The 20,625-nt window shown below is 48.0% G+C and overlaps 1 protein-coding gene and 1 long non-coding RNA gene across 2 annotated transcripts in view; one reads left to right on the top strand and one right to left on the bottom strand.

Moving 5' to 3' along the window:
* The window catches only part of LPCAT2 (lysophosphatidylcholine acyltransferase 2), a 1,163,987-nt gene that overhangs the window by 588,002 nt on the left and 555,360 nt on the right, over positions 1 to 20,625 (bottom strand). The gene's annotated exons all lie outside the window — the stretch shown is intronic.
* On the top strand, positions 11,387 to 12,751 carry LOC138521412 (uncharacterized). Its single transcript, XR_011283041.1, has 3 exons — positions 11,387 to 11,516; positions 11,702 to 11,820; positions 12,415 to 12,751. It is a non-coding gene; the product is annotated as an uncharacterized lncRNA (long non-coding RNA).

The following is a 20,625-nucleotide window of genomic DNA, read 5'->3' as shown; positions in this document are numbered from 1 at the left end:
GATCTGTTGCAGAGACTTCAGAGTCTCACGTTCCTTCTTTGCCGTTTCCAAAGCCTCATCCACCGCCTTCCCGAAGAGGTTTGAGTCCTCAATGGGCTTGTTGATGAGGGAGGCTTGAGATCACATGCTGGTTACCTTGTCTTCCCTCCATTAAAATGGAGAGAAGCTTTGATTTTGCGGGTTCAGGGACCTCTTGGAGGCCTTCCTGGAGCAAGTTCCATTGGGCGTCAGCATAGCTTGCCAATAGTGTAGTATTATTAGCAATCCGCGTAGTGTATTCGGCTGCTGACGTTACACGTTTGCCAAGGGCATACAGTCGCTTAGATTCCTTGTCCGGCGGTGACTCCCCCGTGGCAAGGGGTACCCCTGCCCTTTTCCGAGTGGCAGTCACTACCAATGAATCTGGGATGGCGTGCCCTCTGATGTATAGAGGGTCGGACGGGGAAGGCCGAAATAATTTTTTGACTCTTGGGTTCACTGCCCGGGTTTCAGCTGGTGATACCAATGAGGGAGCCACCCTTCTCTTCAGAGTTGAGGAGGGGTATGGCCTGGCTAGATGGAGGTTTCTCCTTAAGGATATCCTCCACAAAATCCTGCTCAGGCACCGCCTCCTGAGTGGAAATTTTGAAGTATTCAGCTGCTTTTTTCAACATGGAGTTGAATGCCATTTGGTCATCCACAGGAGAGGCCTGGTGAGCCGGGGTGGACGGAGGACAATCCAGGCACAAAACATCAGAGTCCTGATCTTGCTGTGTCCATGGGTGTTAGGCAGAAACCTGTGCAGTTCCCTTAGGGACCACTGCAAAAGATTTAAGACTACAGGTGTTGGCAGTAAACCCACTTGGTAGCAGTCTGTACCACCCAGATTTACCTGGTAGCTGTGGCTTAGCAGTCAGACTTCCCTCAAGAAGAGTTAGGCAGTATGCAAAGTATACTCAATAGGCACTCAGATACAATAATACAAGCAAACACTGACCAGAGCTTTGGTATCAAAGTATATAATTATTTATTTAAAAACACACAGTTGAAACACTCCAGCACTCTTATTGTAAAATATTCTAAACACAGTTACTATTATGATATATACACCCCTTTTTCCCTATTAGAAAATCACAGTAAAACACCACTTATTTTCATACAGAGGTGAGCGCTTAACTAGATTGCACTCTAATAAGTTTGTGAAAAAGGGAGGGAAAAAGACAGAATAAGAAGAGATACACCACTCTACGATTCCAGAACACTGTTAGCAAGGCAGAGAGCAAAAAGTCACTGGTGAGCCAAAATCCAAAGGCTGGGCCCACTCTTAGAGAGAGCAGAGCACATATGCGCCCAAGATCACACAGTTACACTAGGCTTAGAAAGTCTTGCAGAGGGTTCAGAAAAGCATTGAGAGGCTTCGAAAGTTTAGCCAAGGTGTCCCAGGCTAACCCAGGTTTGAAAGCCGGGGGCTAAATCTACCCCGTACAGTCGGTAGCAAGGGAAGCCAGGCGGGACACGGTACCTTAAGTGGGAAGGATCCTCCAGCGTTGGCAGTTGTTCCTGGTAGTGGGTGAAAGTTGCGTCGTCGTCCAGGGGAAGAGAAGATCTCGACTTGGAGGAAAGATGAAGGTCGTTGCACTACCAGGGCAGAAACCAGCCGCAGAGTTTTCCGGTTAAAGATGGTACCTTGGTTTCGCGGTCGTGGTAAAACGTGGTATCCCGGTTGCCGGGGTGCTTGGCACAGGCAAGGCGGCCACGAGATACGTCGGGAAAGCGAAAAGACGGTGAAACTGGTTATCCCCACCAGTTAAAGGAAGAAGACTCTCCGGCGGGAGATCTCCTCTGTCGTTGGGAAAAAGTGGTGAGACGGTCCAGCAGGGTTCCACCGGTCGTGGTGTCGTGGCAGGTCGGCTCAGCTTCTCCCTCGTCGGATTCTTAGGTCCTGTGGCGACTTATGAAGTTCCAGTCCCCAAAGCCCTGCTTTTATGCAGCAAACCCCCATTCACTCAGCCTAGCTGTCACTCAAACATGCTAAATTGGGCCAATCAGGATGGAGTGCGACTTGAGTTGCCTAGGCAACTCAGTCCAGGGTGCCTAAATTTCCCTCCACCCCTCCTAAGTACCCCAGACAGAGTGGCACCACTTTGGAGGGCTTCTGTGGAGAAGCCCGCCAAAAAGTGGAACAAAGGGCTCGACTTGGGTTGGAGTCACAGAAGAGAACACAAACGCCATTTTAGAATCAAGTTTTGGCAAAAAATACCAACCGGAGAATTAATATTAATTACATAAACCGGCGGTATGTTCGAGGCTACCGTAAATAATTAAATAAAGATAGTAGCCTAAAACAATGGGAAATCCCATAGGAAAATATTCGCGGTTGAATATAAAAAGTAGTATCCACTGCCACCAGCCAAAACTCGATCAGGGGGGACGGAGACGTGCCCCCTCGACTAACAGACCCCGGGGCAATTGAATTGCCCCAGCCAGTATGTCCACAATATGATGGTTTGTACTGGTTCTGTTCAGAATTTAAGACTAGTAAAGTCAATGGTGACTTTACATGCCCTGGGAGACAGTAGTCAGTCCCAGGGTATGGAGTCTATACTGGGGGGTCACTATGACACCCCTGTGTCACTACACTGAGGGTGCTGTGTAACACATCACAAAAACACATGAAGCCCTATGGAGTAAAAGACCCCATAGCCCATTAAACACATCTAGATTCAAAGAAACACACTCAAATCATGCCCAGGAGTGAGGGTAACAGAGTCTCACTCTTGGCAGGAGAAAAAAATAAACCCCAAAAATCCAGCAAAGCTGCTGGGGGACTCACTAGGTTAGGAAATTCAGCCTAAACAGATAATTCTCCCTAACAATGGGTCTAGACCTTCCTGCTGGGTTTCCTCCCAGTTGTCCGTAGTATCCTGTTGTTCTTCCTCATAACTTTGAAGAAATGAAGCTTCCTCTTCTTCATTATAAATGTCCCTATATGCGTGCATGTGGACAACGTCTTCCTGCTGGAAGGCATGAGACTGGTCTTCAATCTGGAGATTAGGGTGCATTTGAGCTCTTTTCGGCGGGGGATGATCAGAAAACCCGATAATCCTCCCCAGCCGATCCATACACCCTTCAAACTTTTCAGTAGTCCATTTAGAGGACCCAAACGGCATCGAAAAGAGTCCTTTAGGGTGTCGGAGAGAGGCTCCTGACTATCTTTGTAAGCGTCATAAGAATCGGGCTCCCAATCCGCACCTGAAACTTTTTCTGCGGCTTGTCCCATAACTTTGGGCGGAACCGGGGTAAGACCCACCGCCGCTGTAATTCTTTCGATGTTGTCTTCGATAGTTGCCGAATCGGCGTGAGACAAAGGCTCCGATGGTTTACCGGCAAGTAAACTACCTTCCGCGGTGCTAGAGGGCCTAGCGACAGGTTTTTCGGGTAGATGCCTAGCCGTAGTTTTCGGGCCTACCACGGCCTTTGAGACCGTCAAAGCGTCGGACTTCCGCGCTTCAACGTTTGCAGTTTTTGGAGTAGCGCCCTTGTTTGATTTGGACTGAACAGTCGCAAGACGCTGCTGCGGATGCGGGGAAGGCTTTGGATCAGAATGATCCGAGGAAACCAGCGAAGTTTTCGGTGGCCCTGTTGATGCTTTCACCTTTTTCGACGAAGATGTCGAAATCGGTATAGGGGTTGTGTGCTTAGTGCTCTGCGCTTGTACGCCCCTGACCAGAGTCGGGCCTTAAAGGGCCAGGGACGGGCATGGTGGACCTAGAAGCGTCCGCCTGAAGGTCTAACATCCGCAACGGATGTTTGGTCCTCCGAAGTACCCCAGTCACTCAGCGGGTGTGAGGCGGTGGGGGGGAGGGGTTCCACCCGCGACATACCGTACGCGGCCCACCACTTTACACGGCGCTCCTTAATGGTTTTAGGCCGAAGGAGTTTGCAGGCCGCACACCGCTTTTCGTCGTGCTCTAGGGGGAGACCGGCGTTACACGTCCTGTTTTCGTCCTTCCAAGGATATGTAACCCTACACTTGGGGCATAATCTAAAAGGAGTCCTTTCCATAGCTAAAGGGAAGGATGACCAGACCAGAATGGAAAAGAGGGGAAAGGAGGAAAGACATACCGACAATATGGCCACCCCAACCCCACTCTCACTACTCTATAGGTCGGCCAGAAGGCCCGACCACATGGAAAATCCAGCCGCCGGATCTTAGGCACTGAAATCCACAGCCGTAGACGAATCCCACGTAGACTTCATCGAAGATGTTCTTGTAGTTGAAGTGACTTAACAGGGAATAACCGACAATTCGGTGAGATAAACAATGTCTCTAGTAAGAGCTCCGCTATGGGGCGACCAGTTATCTGGCTGGAAAAAAACAATCTGAGGAACCTCGGCGTGTGAGGGATTTTGGGTACACTACATGTCACGATAGGGATAGTGTTACGGACACGCCTATGCCGATGTCCAATTCGGTCCCAGAAAGACAAGATGCAATACTCCGCGGTTAACACTGGATTTCGGACCATATGCACAGCATGTGATTCTAAGCAGATTAACAAGCATCAGAAACATAGGTTTGAAGGGGCCCCCAATGAGCCTTGTCAGAACCACGTTGAGTTCCCACACCAGGGCAGGAGCCTTCACCGGCAGGAAAGATCAGAAAAGTCCTTTGATAAACTCCTTGATGAGTTGGTGGGACCAAAGCAAAGATCTACCTGGGGACCTGGTATAGCAGGAGATAGCTGGCAGATGCACCTCGATGGAGGCATATGCAAGCCCATCCTTTGCCAAGGATAGGCAGTATAAAAGGATCTGTGGGGCCGTGAGCCTCAAAGGGGTAATCTTCTGTGACCAGCACCACGTAGCAAAACACTTACACTTATGGCCGTAGCACTTCAAGGTCGACGACACCCTGGCCGTGGAGTGGACCTACCTGCAGTTCACTGGCAACTCATAACCTCCAAACTCTAAGGCTGCAGGCGCTAAGCCCTTAGGGTTCAGCGATCATGGGTCGTGATGAAGGATTGCACCTCCCTCTCTGGTGAGAAGATATAGAACCACCGGCAACTTGATTGGAGGCGACGCTGACAGGCTGAGAAGGTCCGGACACCAAATCTGCCCTGGACACGCCGGGGCGATGAGTATCATCTTGCATTGACGCTGTCTGAGTGTGTTGATGACTCGTAGCAGGAGAGGAAGGAGAACGCGTCCCCAGGCTCCTTGGCTGGTGGAATCTGCTGGCAAATATCTGGCAATTGGAGTTCGCTGCCGTCGCAAACAGATCGATCTGGGGTCTGCCTCATTTGACACAAACAGGTGTTCCACCTCATCCTGACGAAGCTCCCAATCGTGACAGGAGCGCAGTTACCTGCTGAGGGAGTCTGCGATGGTGTTCCCGACTCACGCCAGGTAGAGAGGGACAAGGAACATCTCCTGTCAGATGGCTCAATGCCACACGTCCTGCCCTTCCTTTGAGAGGACCGGGGATAGAGTGCCCCCCTGCCTCCTGATGTAGAACATGGTGGTGGTGTTGTCCGTGAAGATCCTCGCCACCTTGCCTTTTAGAGACAGTAGGAACGGCTTGAGGGCCGAGAACACTGCCTGTAGCGCCCGGATGTTAATATGCAGGTCCTTCTCCAGCAGCCACAGGCCTCTGGCATGTAGATGTCCGGTGTGCGCTCCCCAACCTTCCATGGAGGTGTCCGTGGTAACTGTCATCTGGTGGGGGGGGGGTTTGAAATCCTGTGCCTTGGGTGATGTTGAAGCGGATGCCACACCACTCTATCACCCGTTAGGACTCTTTGCTGGGAGTGATCTTGTCTGTGAAGTTTCCAGACACCTGTATCCAGTGGGTGTCCAGGAATTCCCAGATCCCACAATAGCCGGACGGTCGTCTCTGTGCGTCTGTTGGCCAGATCCCGCGAGCGGGCACGTGTCAGCCAGTCGTCCAGGTATATCTGTATGCCCTGTAGACGCAGATGGGCCGCCACTGGTGCCAGGAATTTCGTGAACACTCTTGGGGCCAAATTCAAACCGAAAGGTAGGCTCTTGAACTGGTACTGCTGGCCCTGCACAACGAAACGTATAAACATCCGATATTTCTTGTGAACGAAGACATGGAAATAGGCGTCCTCCAGGTCCAACGACGTCAAGAAGTCTACTTTTTCCAGTTGACGAGCACGTGTTGCAACGTGACCATCCTGAACTTTTGGGTCCTTTTATTTGTTCAGATGTCATAGGTCGAGGATGGGTCTCCAGCCCCCGTCTTCTTTCTGACTAAAACGTATCTGGAATAGACTCCGGAGCTCTGGAACCATTGGGGAACCTGCTCTATCGCCCCTTTTTGCAGCATGGCTTGTACCTCTTTCAGAAGCTGTGGAATGTGCTGCTCCTGATGGGGAACTGGAGGTATCAGCGGACACCTGTGTTTGAACGCTAGGTGTGTCCTTGGACGAGAGCATCGAGCACCCATCTGTCGGTGGTGATCTTTCTCCACTCGCTGACAACCCTGTCGACTAAGGCAGACACCGTTCCCCATTTGCCGGAACCTTGTGTCGGCGACGTCCAATGCCACTGATGGCATGATCCGATGCCACTGCCCCTTCCTGGAAGAGAGCGAGGGCTTTCATCCTCTTATCGTCGGGAAGGAACTCCAGGATCAGTCTTAGCTTGTACCACAATTCCCTGTTGTACTTGGGCAAGATCACCAGTGCGTTGGCCGCCTTGATAGTGGACGCTGTGGTGTAAATCACCTTCTTTCCCATTACGTCTTTCCTTTTCCCCTCACTGTCCGGAGGGACTGAAAAAACAACGGGTTAGCTGACCGTTTCCTCACGGCCGCCGACACCACCGAATCCGGATATGGTTGCGACCTCAGGCCCTTGGGTGCGGAGTCCGGCACCCTATATTTCTTCTTCAGCCTATCCTGCTTGGCTGGAGCTGTGCAAGGGTTCTTCAGGAGAGCCAGGCCCTCCTCCCAAACATAGTCCAGAAAAGGCACCGCAATGATCGTCTTCCTCTTGGCCTTGATATAAGAAGCCCTCCTTCTTGGTTTCCTCAAGCACCAGCTGGAATAGCTCGGAGGCCCTGGTGATCATGGAGTGGAACGATCCCACCTCATCCGGTGGGGACACCCTATGTGGAGCATCCAAATGTATCAATTCACCGTCCACTGCAACAATGTCTTTGTCATCATCCATTATCATGGCCATATCTGTTCCTGTACCCATGTCTGGGTCTGCTGGGGGAGAAGGGGCCCAACATGGTGGATGAGGTTGATATGGGGGTGTCAGATGACGCTTCCTCTTCTTCGCTGGAGACTGATCAGGGACCTGGGGGACCACAGCTACCAGCACCAGAGGCATTCTTCTCTGGATCTCTGACACCAAGGTGTGTAGAGTCGACAGAATATCCAAGGAAATGTTCTTCAGCTGAGAAGGCAGAACAGGAAAACTAAGCTCTGCGCTGTCGTCGCCCTCCACTTCAACATCCGCGTGGACCATATGCAAGGACTCCTGATCTTCATTGTCCGTGGACGAGACCTCCACGGTTTGGCCGATGGTCTGGGAGGGCTGGTTTGGGGCCTCCTCGCCCCGCCTTTTATCCCCCCGCCCCCACCCAAGGGTCTTGAACCAGGGCCTGGGCCGGTTTGACCCCTTCAGGCATTCCTGCAGACTTTGCCAAGGTCACTGCGGTGGTGTCGCGCATTGGTAGCATGGACACTTCTGAGCTGTGGGAGCTACCCTCGTAGGATCAGCGTCCATAACTGCTGTGGTAGTAGTAGTAGTCCTCGTCAACTGATTCGCCTGTGCTGGTTGAGCATGCATGGGCTGCGTAGCTTTCTTCTGCTCCATCTGTGTCTTTTAGGATTTCTCCCATAGTTTAGCCGGGGTAGATGACTTCCTCTTTGTAGAGGATCTTGAAGGTATGCTAGCAATGGAGGCAGAAGGTGATGCTGATCGCGGCCTATTCTCTTTGCAACCTGCTTCCGTGACAAACCCAATGAACTTGTGGCTCTTGGCCTTATCTTGGGCCCCCACATACAAGGTGCCCTCAAAGGGCTTAGAAGACCAGCCAGCCAGTCCTGGACGAGGCATGACCCTGCTCGTAGCACGGGTCAGAGGCCTTGTTCGTGTTAAGCCATGCTGCCAGCATACTATGCCTGTCCTTCATTGTTTTCTTGGAGAAACCGAGGCATATCTCACACTCTACTTCCTTGTTGTCCGGATGCAGGCAGTAGAGGCACTACATGTGCTTGTCCTCCACAAAAACATTCCGTAGCCCGGATTTGGTATAGGGCCGGAAGAGGGACCTTCCCTCCTTCTCCTCTGTCATGGTCGTAGGTCGTGAAGTAGCCCCAAGATGGCCTTGTTGAATTTTTGATGCATCTTTGCCCTTGAGGTTTGCGGAACTTCACCCTCAATGGGTCCCTGCTGTCAGCAGATGAAGAAAAGAGCATGCAGGCTTCTTTGAAACAAAAGGAACTTTTTCAGTCAAAAACATGAAAAAACGTACAAATAGCTCAGAGAGCACACTCGAGGACTCCCAACACTGAAGCGTGCAGTAAAAATCTGAAGATGGCTGCCAAAGGAGGGGATTAGGGAGTGGACTGTCATTGGATGGGGGCAGAATGACCCAGAGGACAGTAATTGGTTAAGAGGAGAAATACAGTTTTTAAGTGAAAGTGAACCAGTTTTTTCTTTTACCGAGGATTCCCAGCCTGACGGGGAATATTCATGAGCATGTAAATCCATACCATACCCCATGCTGGAGAAGAGGGGAATCCATGGTGCGAGCCCAGATGAGGGGATCAAGTTGTGAATTGTGAACAGTATAGAAAAGGGGTCTAAGCCCGGACAAGGGGGGCCCGTGGTCCGAGCCCGAAGGAGGGAGACCAATCGTGAACTTATGAATGTGAGAATCTTGACAAACAAAAGGAACTTTTGTGTTTTGTTTGCTATAGAAGACCTTCTGCAGTAAGAGACTTTGGCACAGAAGGTCAAGATAGTGAGATAATGAACTGTACGAGTAACAAAAGGAACTAGAAGTACCACCAGTCACTGGGAAAGAAGGTAATACTATGTGTTTTGACAAGTAAAGTGAACTTCTGTTTAAAGGCAGAAGAAGCCTGTACTCTGACAAAGGAAGTCTGTGATTGACAAGCAAAGTGAACTTTGTTTGAAGGGGGAGGAAGCCTGTGTTTTGACAAAAGACATTTCTTTTTGAGGATCCTTTTTTAAAGACTTTGCCAGAGTGGTGTGAGATGGGCAAACCATTGAACTGTGTCCTTGTGCCGAGGAAGTCAGTGTGCACAAGGCTCAAGCGTGATGCCTTCTCCCGTGCTGAAAGCATGTGGAAGAGAGACCAACTCCCTTCTCCCTCAAGACTGTTTAAATGTCCTGACATATTGTTTCTTGAACACTTCTCCTTTTTTGCATACACTACTGTCCCACACCATTTTGTATTTCGAAGTAAGGATTGGCAATAGGTTTATTAGCATAGGCCCTTTTATTTTGACAAACTCAACTAGGACTACATTACTATTATTTGATGGTTGTAGCTTGCTCCCATCCTTAGATTTATGTTTATATAGGCGTTCAACCAACCTTTTAAAATTCAATAAACACACTTGAACTTTGTATCATGCTAGATAGGAACCTTCTCCCCATGAGGTTCCAACGGACTTTCTTTGTAAATGCGCTGAATTAGTGCTGGCCAACAGGAATATTATCTACAAAGCAAAGGTACCGCGATGGGTTGTACCTTTTCCCCCAATTTGGCAATTATCTTTATGGCTTTGCTAGAGGAGAATAAAATCTTGGCCAATTCTAATCCATTCATGAAACAGATTAAACGATACCGTAGATATATTGATGATATTCTACTAATCTGGGAAGGGAATGATTAATTCCTGGTGCCGTTTGTTGAATGGCTTAATCAGGTTGATTTAAATATACACTTTACATTTGACCATTCCAAATCTAAAATTCCCTTTTTAGATCTGCTTATTTTTGAGGTATCCGGTTTTCTTAAGACTGAATTATATAGAAAACCGACTGAAAGAAATACTACTCTGCAGTTTGACAGCCAACATCCTCCCAGTCTTTTACACAATCTACCTTATGGGATGTTTTTACGGTTACGTGATATAATTCATTTCAACAAACATGCAGATATCATGGAAATGAGATTACTGGAACGTGGGTACCCTAAGAAACGTATCAAACATTCCAGAAAAAGGGCCCGATATGCGAACCGAGAGTCTTTGCTTTCTCCTAAAGTTAGGAATAATAAGCAAGAACAGCTGGTATGTGTTTCTACGTTTGGTCAACACAGTAATGCCATCAGAGGGATCATCCTTAAAACTGGAGAATTCTCAATCCATCAGAATCCAATATTCCGCTGTTTGCATTTAAGAAGAGTAAAAATCTCAAACAGAAAATCACTCACGCTAGCAGAACTTCTGATAAAGTTTCAAGCATCAGAGATATTAATTAGAACCCAGTGGTGGGTCATTACCCATGTACTACGTGTACGGCCTGCAAGTCGAAAAAAAAAAACAACGTCTTTTCTTACAGAAGGCAAAGCTTGTGATTTAGGTATGTTTACGACATGTAAAAGCAAAAACGTTATATATGCGGTCCAATGCCATTGCAAGCTGTTCTATATTGGTAGAACTACTAGAGAAGTCAGTGTTCGTCTCAATGAACTTCGCTCAAAGATAAGAACACGCAATATGAATGTCCCTATGATAATGCATTTCGTAGAGATGGGCCATAATGCGGACCAACTTTTGAGGTTCTGTGTGGAAAAAATAAGGGCTGCTAGTGCCGTAATGTTGACAAAGAATTTGGCATACAAGGAACAGCTATGGATTTTTAATCTTAAAACACTAACTAAAGGGGCTAAATACATTGGAACCCTGGAATTGTAACATCTAGGGCCCATTTTGTATGATTATGTAACATCTGGATGCCTAGCTATGTGTAGCGGTCTATTTACTCTAATGTGGCTACATACCTGGTTTCTCTTGTTTTTGGCTCACTTGCTAGGCGGTATTTAGGTATTTTTATATACAGTGTACTACAAATACCAGGATGCATTATAGCTCCATGTTTTCCCTGAGCCTGTTCGGATCTAGTATTTCTATACATATTGTAGCACAAATATTGAATACCTTGAGTATGCATCAATTGAACATTTCAACGTATATGACATCACAAAGAGTAAGCTAGATAATAATAATATGGACGCTTTCTTCAGACTGCACCATTTAATTATTGACGACAATGATACCGTCATTGAGAGTCGGGCGCTCATAGGAGGAGTTTCAAATCATGTGACCAGCTCCCGTGACACGTAGCGACGTGTCTTTTCATTGGATCCTCGTAACCAGTTTGCAGAGGGTTGGGCTCCGCAGTAACGCAGTGTTCTGTTTACATCGCACAAGCAGTACCACATCTCACGGGAGCTGTTGATAATAAAAGATTGCTGACCGAGTCTCTATATCATTCGTGCTATATGCACGACATGCGGTAAGCATTTTGAGCGATGTCGTAGCTGAATACACAGAAAGCCGTTTTCTATTCATTGAGACGCTGTGTTGTCCAGCTCACGTTGAACACCCTAAGATATGTCTATATGTGTTGCTGGTATTGTACAATTTATTTGAGCGCACGACCAATCTTTGCCCTTAAACAATATTTACATTTTTTTCTAGACTCATAGATGACAGCTGTGTAAGCTGGTCCACTTCTACGTTACTGGTGTATGGAAGATTTAAAAGTCACCATAATACTGTCAGTTTTGTGGAGAAATGATTGTTCAACTCACAATGTGGTGAGTTTTTTCTTGTGTAGCTTATGGCTATAACTTTGATATATGCTACGGAGGAGCCCAAGGCGAAATATATGTATAATCTACAACTCTCTTTCTTTCTAGAAAGTCTAATTTCCGCCAGTATCTTACAAGCCTCCACTTATATGTGAAGCCTCATTCTGAGATCCAGTCATCTTGTTAGTGACGGCCCCTCCCCTTCTTCCTTTCCTCTACATGCTCGGGGACTCTATGTAGCCTTTATGCATGGTCTATCCCATCACCATATTTCTGGCCACCATGTCTGGTTAATTCTAATTCGGCATGACAACGGTTGAGTATGTAATTTGGTTGGCTCCTTCGCTTCACCCCAGAACACCAGTGTTTGGTAGCACTCCCTTTTTGACGCTATAGGAAATAAATGGTGCACCTTAGAGAATGGTCGTTTCCTGGGCTACAACTTTATTTATTTGTCTTAATAATGTTTTAATTGTTTTTCATTGTGGGGGCTTGCCCATCTTGGACGATCCCTGGTAGTGTATGATGTGTCAATATATAGATAGAGATAGAGATTTTCGAAAAACTGTCTGTTTCTCTCTCTGTTCTTTTTTGTTATAGTTTTATTGCACTTTCCTGATGAAGAAGTTCTAAGTGACCCCTACACGTCGAAACCGGTCGAGAGAAAAACTGGGGATGTGATCATGTTATGCGTTGTATTGATCCACGCCATGAGTAGACCAAATAGGATATAATTACTCTGGTCCTGTACATTGAATGTACTACTCTAAAATTATAACGTAAATGTTGGATGTTAGGTTCTACCACATCAACTTTTTGGTAGCACTTTTATTGAATGTTGTATGGATGATGACTGCCTGTGGATGAATGAGTGTATGAATTATTGTCAATTGTATGTAATGTTCTTAATAGTTAATTCCCCTGCAATGTGAATGTGTTGATTAAATTATGATTAATTCATTTATTTAAATAATGTATCAGGTTTAATAAAATTCCTTTTGATACCTTATGTATAAATCAGGTTCCTCTGGCCTATTTTCTGAACCCAATCATTTGTATCAGTCTTCGTTGATGATACCAAGCCTTTCCTCACAGTGTCCACGGGTTGCAACAACATCATATCTGGTGATCATATCTGGTGATGATGGGCTGTTTATGAAGGTAGGTAATGAGACAGTCTCAGAGATATGAAACTCTGAAATCACATTTGGACGGAAGCAAGGGTGTGCCAGGACCTTGCTGCAATGAAAGTTGATGAATGCCTCCTTGACAACGAACACCTGTAGATCGCCAATTCTGTGGGCAGAAGTAATGGAAACGGTGAAAGCGAGACTTGGTAGACCTATTGACTACTGTGAAAGTCACAGGCTGGAGTCTAGGAGTGGGGATAGGGTACCATCACCAGCTCATTCCCTTTTCTTGTATGTTTAACATCCTACCGAGGGAAAAAACTTGTCAGTTTGGAATACTAAGAGTAATGCAAAACAGCCAGTGAATTGAAGGGAAATGCAAGTCGCTTGGGGAGCTTCCTCCACAGGCTTCTGTGCGTCAGAAACTTAGGTCTATGAAGCTTAGTAGTTTGAATACAAGAGGTGTGAGGGCACTCTTAGCAAGATACCCAGACCCCGCTGACAGCCATGTGCAGGTTCTCGCAGGTCTCAGTGGGAGTAAAAGAATAATTTACACACAGACTCACGAAAAGCCGCAACTCACACTGCGTATTAGAGATAACCGCGCACAAACTAATTCCAAGATGGAGGACCACGTATTTGAATTCTTGTGGCACAGTACCATGTAACCAAGCCTTGCGCTATCCCAAACAGATGGTAACCCTGCCACCAATTAAGCCCCATGCCTAAAAGCACATAGATTAAGAGGAATATAAAGTGGGAGGGGACAGCTTAGTGGTGTTGGAGTTAAGAGCCAGTGGGTGGAGTTTTGGAATAATTTGTGGTGAGGTGGCAAGAAGGTGAAAAGGAGTAGAGCAGGATGTGGAGCAAAGAGAAAGAAGGGAGATGGAGAAAAGCAAAAAAAGAGCAGATGTGGAAAGGAGGGAGGCAGAAGCAGTGGTGGCGGAGAAGAGAAACCAAGGAGCAGAAGGGTTAAACAGAAGAGCGAATGCCCGTGGAGGGAGTGAAGAGGAGAAACCAATGTGTGTAAGAGGTAAACTGAATAGAGCGGGGACCAGAGAAGGTGGAAAGGGGGGAAAACAAGAACAGAGGAGACAGAAAATATATCCGAGGAGGAAGTAGAAGGAGGAAAAAGCAGAGTAGTAAGACAGAGATAAAGAGTAAATGATAGGGTGAGAGAAGAAAGAGAATAGCAGGGCTATAATAAGGTGGAGAAAGAGGAAAGGTGTAAAGGACTGTTAGGGCAAGAGCAGGGGGGCAAGTAGAGGGGAACTTGCAAGCATCCCCGAACCCTCATCTTGGAAAGAGCCATACTATGGTGGAAAGGCCTTACATCACATCTTACAGGATGGAGAAACATCCAGAGAAAGCTACCTCCAGAAAGAATGGAAAGCCTGATTAACCGAGGGTTCCATCAATTCTAAAAAAGTTGGACACCAGACCCCTGTTCTGATGGCCCAGGGCACCAGTGGTGCTGGTTGCAGATAAACCGTAGGACAAGGAAACACCTAACACAAAGTCAAGAAAGAAGTGTAGTACACTGTAAATGTCAGAGATTGTGAATGACTATCGTTGAGAAGCCAGATCTGTATTTGTGAGAGTGGTAAAGACTGAGGACTATGTCCTAAAGCAAACATGACAAACAAATATATGACAGAAATTACTCACCGTAATCTTATTTGTGATGGGCTCAATGGGGAAATTTCGCGCTCATACCGCCGGCAGATTTCCCGCCGGCGGTATGAGCACGAATTTGCGGCAGATTTCACACCAGCTCAGAGCTGGGTTGAAATCCGCCGAGGCCCTGATTCGGCGGACCCTTAAATCCGGCGGTAATAGCGCTACCGCCGGATTTAAGGGAAACCGCCGAGGTCGTGATGAGGCCCATAATCTGGTAAGGACAGCGTTCAGTCCCATCCGGAGTTGGGTTGGAAATAGGGAGATGAAGTCTCTTCACCCCTTCCATGAAGTCCTTAATGACAGGAATATTCCACCATGAAATCTTGCTCTGGGTTGTGGTGTGCACAGAGTGGCCAGGTGGACCATTAGGGGATTAAAAACAAGTCCTAAGTCTAATAGGTGTGTTAGAAAAAGGTCACTATCTTAAGGGGAGCAGTCAATGTGCTTGACATTTTTAGTATTGCACCAGATTACAAAGCGCTTCCACTTGTTGGAGTAGCAATGTCTGGGGTTGGGTTTTTGTTCTTCCCCGAGAATGTCCATGCATCTCTGAGGGAGTTGAAGGTGTCCAAACTCTATGGATTCAAGAGCCAAGCTGCTAAATTGAGTGTTTGGGGCACGGATGCAGTGTCTCTCCCCGGTCTTGAGACAGCATGTTGTATGGGCATGGCAGCATCCTGGGAGGGGAGACTGACATTCCCATGAGATGAGAGAACCAGGGCTTTTGGCCCACATTGGAGCCACAAGAATCATCGTGACCTGTTCCTGGTGCATCTTGTTCACTATTCTGTTGAGAATGGGAATCAGGGGAAAAGTGTAGGCAAATCTCCCGGACCATGTTATCCAGAGACCGTTCCCTTTGGATCGATTCTGTGGGTACCTGGAGCCGTAATCTGGGCATTGGACGTTCTCCAGAGTTGCAAACAAGTTGATCTCTGGGAACCCCATTCTGCAAAGACGTTGAGTAGAATGTGTTCTTGTAACCACCACTCATGCTCTATGGGTAGGGGAAAGTCTCTGCCGAGCATGTCTGCCAGAAGATTGAGTTCCCCTGGAACATGTTGTGAGAGGAGGAACATGTGTTTGAGTGCCCACTTCCAGATGTTCTGGGACAGTCTGGATAGCCCTAGAGAGTGAGGGCCACAGTCAGGTGGTACATGGCTGTGGTACTGTCTGTAAGGACCAGGACTGTTTTCCCCTGAAGGTGTGCCTGGAAGGCTTTCAAGGCTTTGAACAATGCAAGCAGTTCCAACAGGTTGATGTGATTGGACGCTACTGATGGGGACCACACGCTGTGCGCTGTCTGTTGAAGGAGGTGAGCCCCCCCCCCCCCCAACCAGACACGGATGCGTCCATGGTGAGAGTGGCCTCTACTGGAGGGGTGGTAACGGTTTTCCACTGCAGTAGATTTTCCCTTGACCACCACTGAACGAGTGCAGTCAAGACGACCACTAGATCATCCCACTGGCCTGACACCATTGGCTCGAGAGCCACTCCTGCATGGGGTGCATACGCAGACGAGCGTGAGGATTTAGGAAGATGCAGGAAACCATCATCCCCAGCAGCCGCATGGCGTTGTGAATGGTTACCTGGTGACTGGCTATACACAGTGAGGGATCTGGAACAACATGTTTTGAAACCTCTCGTTGGAGGGGAAGACAAGCCTATCTTATGTCCAAATCAAGACCCCCAGAAACTGTTTGACATGGCTGGGGACTAGACTTTATTTCATCTCATTGATAGAGAATCCTGGTTGAAAAGGAGATCTACTGTCCTCTGGGTATTCTCCAGGCATGTTCCATAGAGGTCCCCCGTCATAAGCCAGCTGTCGAGGTAGGGATACACAGGGATGGACAGTCTGCACAGGTGAGCCGCAACTACTGCAAGTACCTTTGTAAACACCATCAGGAATGAGGCAATGCAAAAGGGGAAAACTTTGAACTGATAGTGCTTATACTCCATCATGAATCTGAGGTACTTTCTGCGCGCTGGCAACATTGAAATATGAAAGCATGCATCTTTCATGTCCAATGTGACCATGTAATTCTCCTGCCGCAGCAGCAGGATTACTTCCTGAAGAATGGTCATCCTGAACCTTTGTGGTTTGACATACTTGTTCGAAAGACACAGATCTAAAACAGGGTGCATGGTTAGATCCTTTTTGGCTACAAGGAAATACACTGAATAAATACCCTTGTTTACCTGCTCATTAGGGACGACTTCAATGGCGACCTTTTCCAGTAGGACCTGAACCTCTTCCACCATGATGCGCAGATGGTCTGCTGACAAGCGTCTGCTTCTGGGCGGGTGACCGGAGGAACTCGATCTAGTATCCCTGGGCGACTGTCTTAAGTGCCCACTGATCTGATGTGATACCCTCCCATGCGTGGGCAAATGATGTTAGATATGCCCGACCAGGGAAGTGTGGGAGGGGACCCGTAACGGCGAGTCACATGGAGGCAGAGGCAGGGAGCCTCTGGAAGCAGAGTTTCTTCCCCTGCCCTTTCCCCGACAAACACCTCTCTGTTGGGATTGGAAATTGCCTGAGGAGCCCTGTCCTGAAGCCCAGTTGGATCCTCCCGAGCTATATTGTGCATGGGGAGAGCGGGAGAAGGACTGTCCACCAAAGGACCGGTGGGCGTTCAAGTTGCCTCGTTGGACAAAGGGCTTAGCCGAGATCTGACTGAGCGATTTGAGGGTCTCCTGCTTCATCAACCGCTTTCCCGAAGAGGCTGGCCTCCTCCATTGGCTTGTTGATCAAGGAAGCCCGAGTCTCTGACTTGAACCCTGTTTTTTTTTTTAACCAGGTGTGGCGTTTCAGCAGGGTTCCCTGGGCAAGGGTATGCCCTGCAGTTTCGACAGAGTCCAGAGTGTTCTTGAGGATATTCTGGGTGACCCGTCTACCCTCTGTGACATCGCTAACAGGCGGGTGCGAGCTGGTTCCGGGACATCCTGAAGGGCATCCTGAATAAGGCCCCATTGAAAGTAACTATAGCTCGCAAGGAGCGTGGTGTTGTGTGCAATCCTGATGGAATATGCCGCAATGGTGGTAATATGCTTGCCCAGGACATAGAACTTTTTTGCAGTGCTTGTCAGGAGGAGATTCATACCCCCGCCCTCTTGCGAGTAGTGGTGACAACCAAGGAGTCAAAAGATAGCGTGGCCCCTGATGTAGAGCGGGTCTGCGGGAGCCGGGTGAAAAATGTTCTCCACTTTGGGGTTTAGCTTGTGTGTGCATGATGGTGTGAGTAATGAAGGGGCCAGACGCTTCTAGATGGAGTTCAGCAAGGGGATGGCTTGGCTGACACCTTGTGTCTTTGCTTTAAGAATATCTTCCACAAAGTCTGAATCAGGGGTGGCTTTGTGCGTGATAATCTTATAGTGGTCAGCAGCCTTCTTCAGGAGGGTGTTGAAAATCATCTTGTCGTCTATAGGCAACGAGTCTCTAGTGTCATGATAACTGGCCTAAACACACAAACCCTGCATCCCAGGTGACGGAGGCAAGGAGAAATGCCATACTTAAATATCCTTTGGGACAATCAAGCACAGGGGACCCAGCTGGACTCAGTCCTGGTGCCTTATGAGCCGAGACATTATTTTGGTGTAAAGTACTTTCACAGGAACTATTTACATGCATTCAGTCCGGGTGTGACTGCTGAAGAACTAAGAAGCACGTGCAGCATCATTTGGGAGTGACAAGGTGTGGCCGGAAAGCCAATGCTAAGGGGGCGTGCCTGGGGCTAGGCTATATAAGCATGCACAGCCTTCATGCAAGCGTTTCGCGTTATTCTGCTTGAAGGCAGCGTAACGCTCACCGCCGCTTGGGTGCAGATTCATCTTGGAATCCAGCTCCAGTGATTCAACTTACCTGGAATCTGTTCGCTTCTGCAACTTCACTACTTACCTGGGAACCTGTTTCTCCAGCAGCTCCTCAACTCTCCTTGGGACCAGTTCTCGTCTGTAAACACCTCCGCAGATCCTGGCATTCACCATCTCCGAACCTCCCGGAAAGCGAATCCTGGCCGCGACACTGCAGCTCACGGCTTAGCTCATCCGTGGACAGCACCTGCAAGGAGAAACAACAGACAAATGTTGGACTTTACCGAAAATCCTTCAGTTTACGGTCACGCTCATTGCAAACCTTGCACCTGTGGTCGGAACGTCGCATTTCCTTTTTTTGTTCATTCTGCCCGCATCTCAAGCCCCAAAATCACTGCTGGGCCGCACTTTCGCCTGTGGAGAGAAAGCAGAGGGGACATTGTTAAAACTCGCAGATATGGACAATACTACAATATTTTAAAGTGGGAAAAGACTTTACAAGATCGAAAAGACACTTACCATTACCAAGTGGCATAGTTGCAGCTGGACTGGACTACCACTTCAGAGGACAGTGAAGTAACTCGGCCCCATATACAACGCGCCCCTGCTGGAAGAAGCAGGACGGAGAGCTCATAATCCATTAATAACAGGTGAGCCTATGGCACGGTGCATGGAGATCACACTTTCGGAAGAAGGGTTTGAGGGACACCATAGCAATAGACAGGCAGACTCACATTCTCTCATACCCACGCAGGAGCAGCTCCACCGATCACTGCAGACTGCAGCATATCTGCAGAAGGGGAGGCCTGACCAGGGTGATCCAAATCCAGGGAGTGCTGCAACCGTGCCCCAAAGCCCCTGCAGAGACCAGGTGAGCGTAACAGAACGCAAAGCCTCTACGACTCTCTGCCTGGGCGTTATGGAAACTTCAGAGACAGACCAACTGGCCCAAATACTAGGGGAATTACGGGCTGAAGTACATGCTTCAAGGCAGGATACCAGTGCATTAAGGAGGGATCTTATTTTAACTCGAGTAAGAACTGCCGACTTGGCAAGACAGATGCTACAGGCACAAGCAGGGCAGGTTCCCTTGCCGGGGATAGCCCATTCTTCCACACCACAGCAGTCACCGGTTTAGGTGGTCCTTCCAGAAGCAGTGCCTTTAGCCCCGCCCGAACGCTTCATCAGCGATCCAAACAAGTTTGCCATATTCATGAACCAATGTCTCCTTCATTTCTTATGCAGACCAGGAGCCTTTCCTAACTATCAAGCCAAAGTTGCATTCATACTCTATCTAGGAGGCAACGCGGCGGACTGGTCAATACCATTGGTCACTCAAGATGATTCTTTGCTTCGGAAGTTTGGGGATTTTCAGCATGAGATGGAGAAATTGTTTGCCCGACATACTCGAGGACAAGCTCTGGACAACAAATTGTTTTCACTCAGACAGGGGAATCAAGATCTATTAACCTACATTCGTCTCATAGCCCAGACCAAATGGCCAGAAGAAAAAAGAACTATGCTCTTTTATCTTGGGTTACATGGCGAATTTAAGGATGTGTTGGCTCAAGTTGTGAACCCACCTGAGGGGTGTGCGGACTACATAGACCTGACAGTGCAACTCGATCATAGGTTGCAGAATAGGAAAATGGATCGAGCCATAACAGAGAGGTCAGTTTATGTGCAACCCCGTGAGAACCAGACCAAATCACACGAACAACCTGAACCAATGCAGATCAGAGGTTTACTGAGTCCCCTCACCAAGGCAGAAAGGGAGAAAAGGAGACAACAAGAGCTCTGTTTATACTGTGGAAAGGCTGGGCATTTCCTCTGAGAATGTCCGGTGAAACCACCTCAGAAAGTAGTTGGAGCAACAGACAAAACCGAAGAGGAGGAAGAACAGGACTTGGGAAACTCCAACGCCCGGCAAGCGTAGGGGTCCACTTGTCGAGCAAAAAGAAGGAATCTTTGCAGACCTCACATCTAGTCCTCCCGGTACTCTTGATCAACGTTAAACAACCGTCAAAAATACATGCCTTGGAGGCATACATTGACAGTGGAGCTGTGGGAAATTAAATTGACCAACACCTGCTATACGAATAGGCCTTCCCCTTCGACAAAAGCAGAAATCTGAAAACGTCACAGCAGTAGATGGATCTCAGATATCATCCGGGCCTGTAAC

This window comes from Ambystoma mexicanum, chromosome 1q (genome assembly GCF_040938575.1).
Source record: "Ambystoma mexicanum isolate Mex_15411 chromosome 1q, UKY_AmexF1_1, whole genome shotgun sequence".
NCBI classification, from domain to species: domain Eukaryota; kingdom Metazoa; phylum Chordata; class Amphibia; order Caudata; family Ambystomatidae; genus Ambystoma; species Ambystoma mexicanum.
The sequence above is the reverse complement of the archived record's forward strand: the minus strand, read 5'-3'. Positions and strand labels throughout refer to the sequence as shown.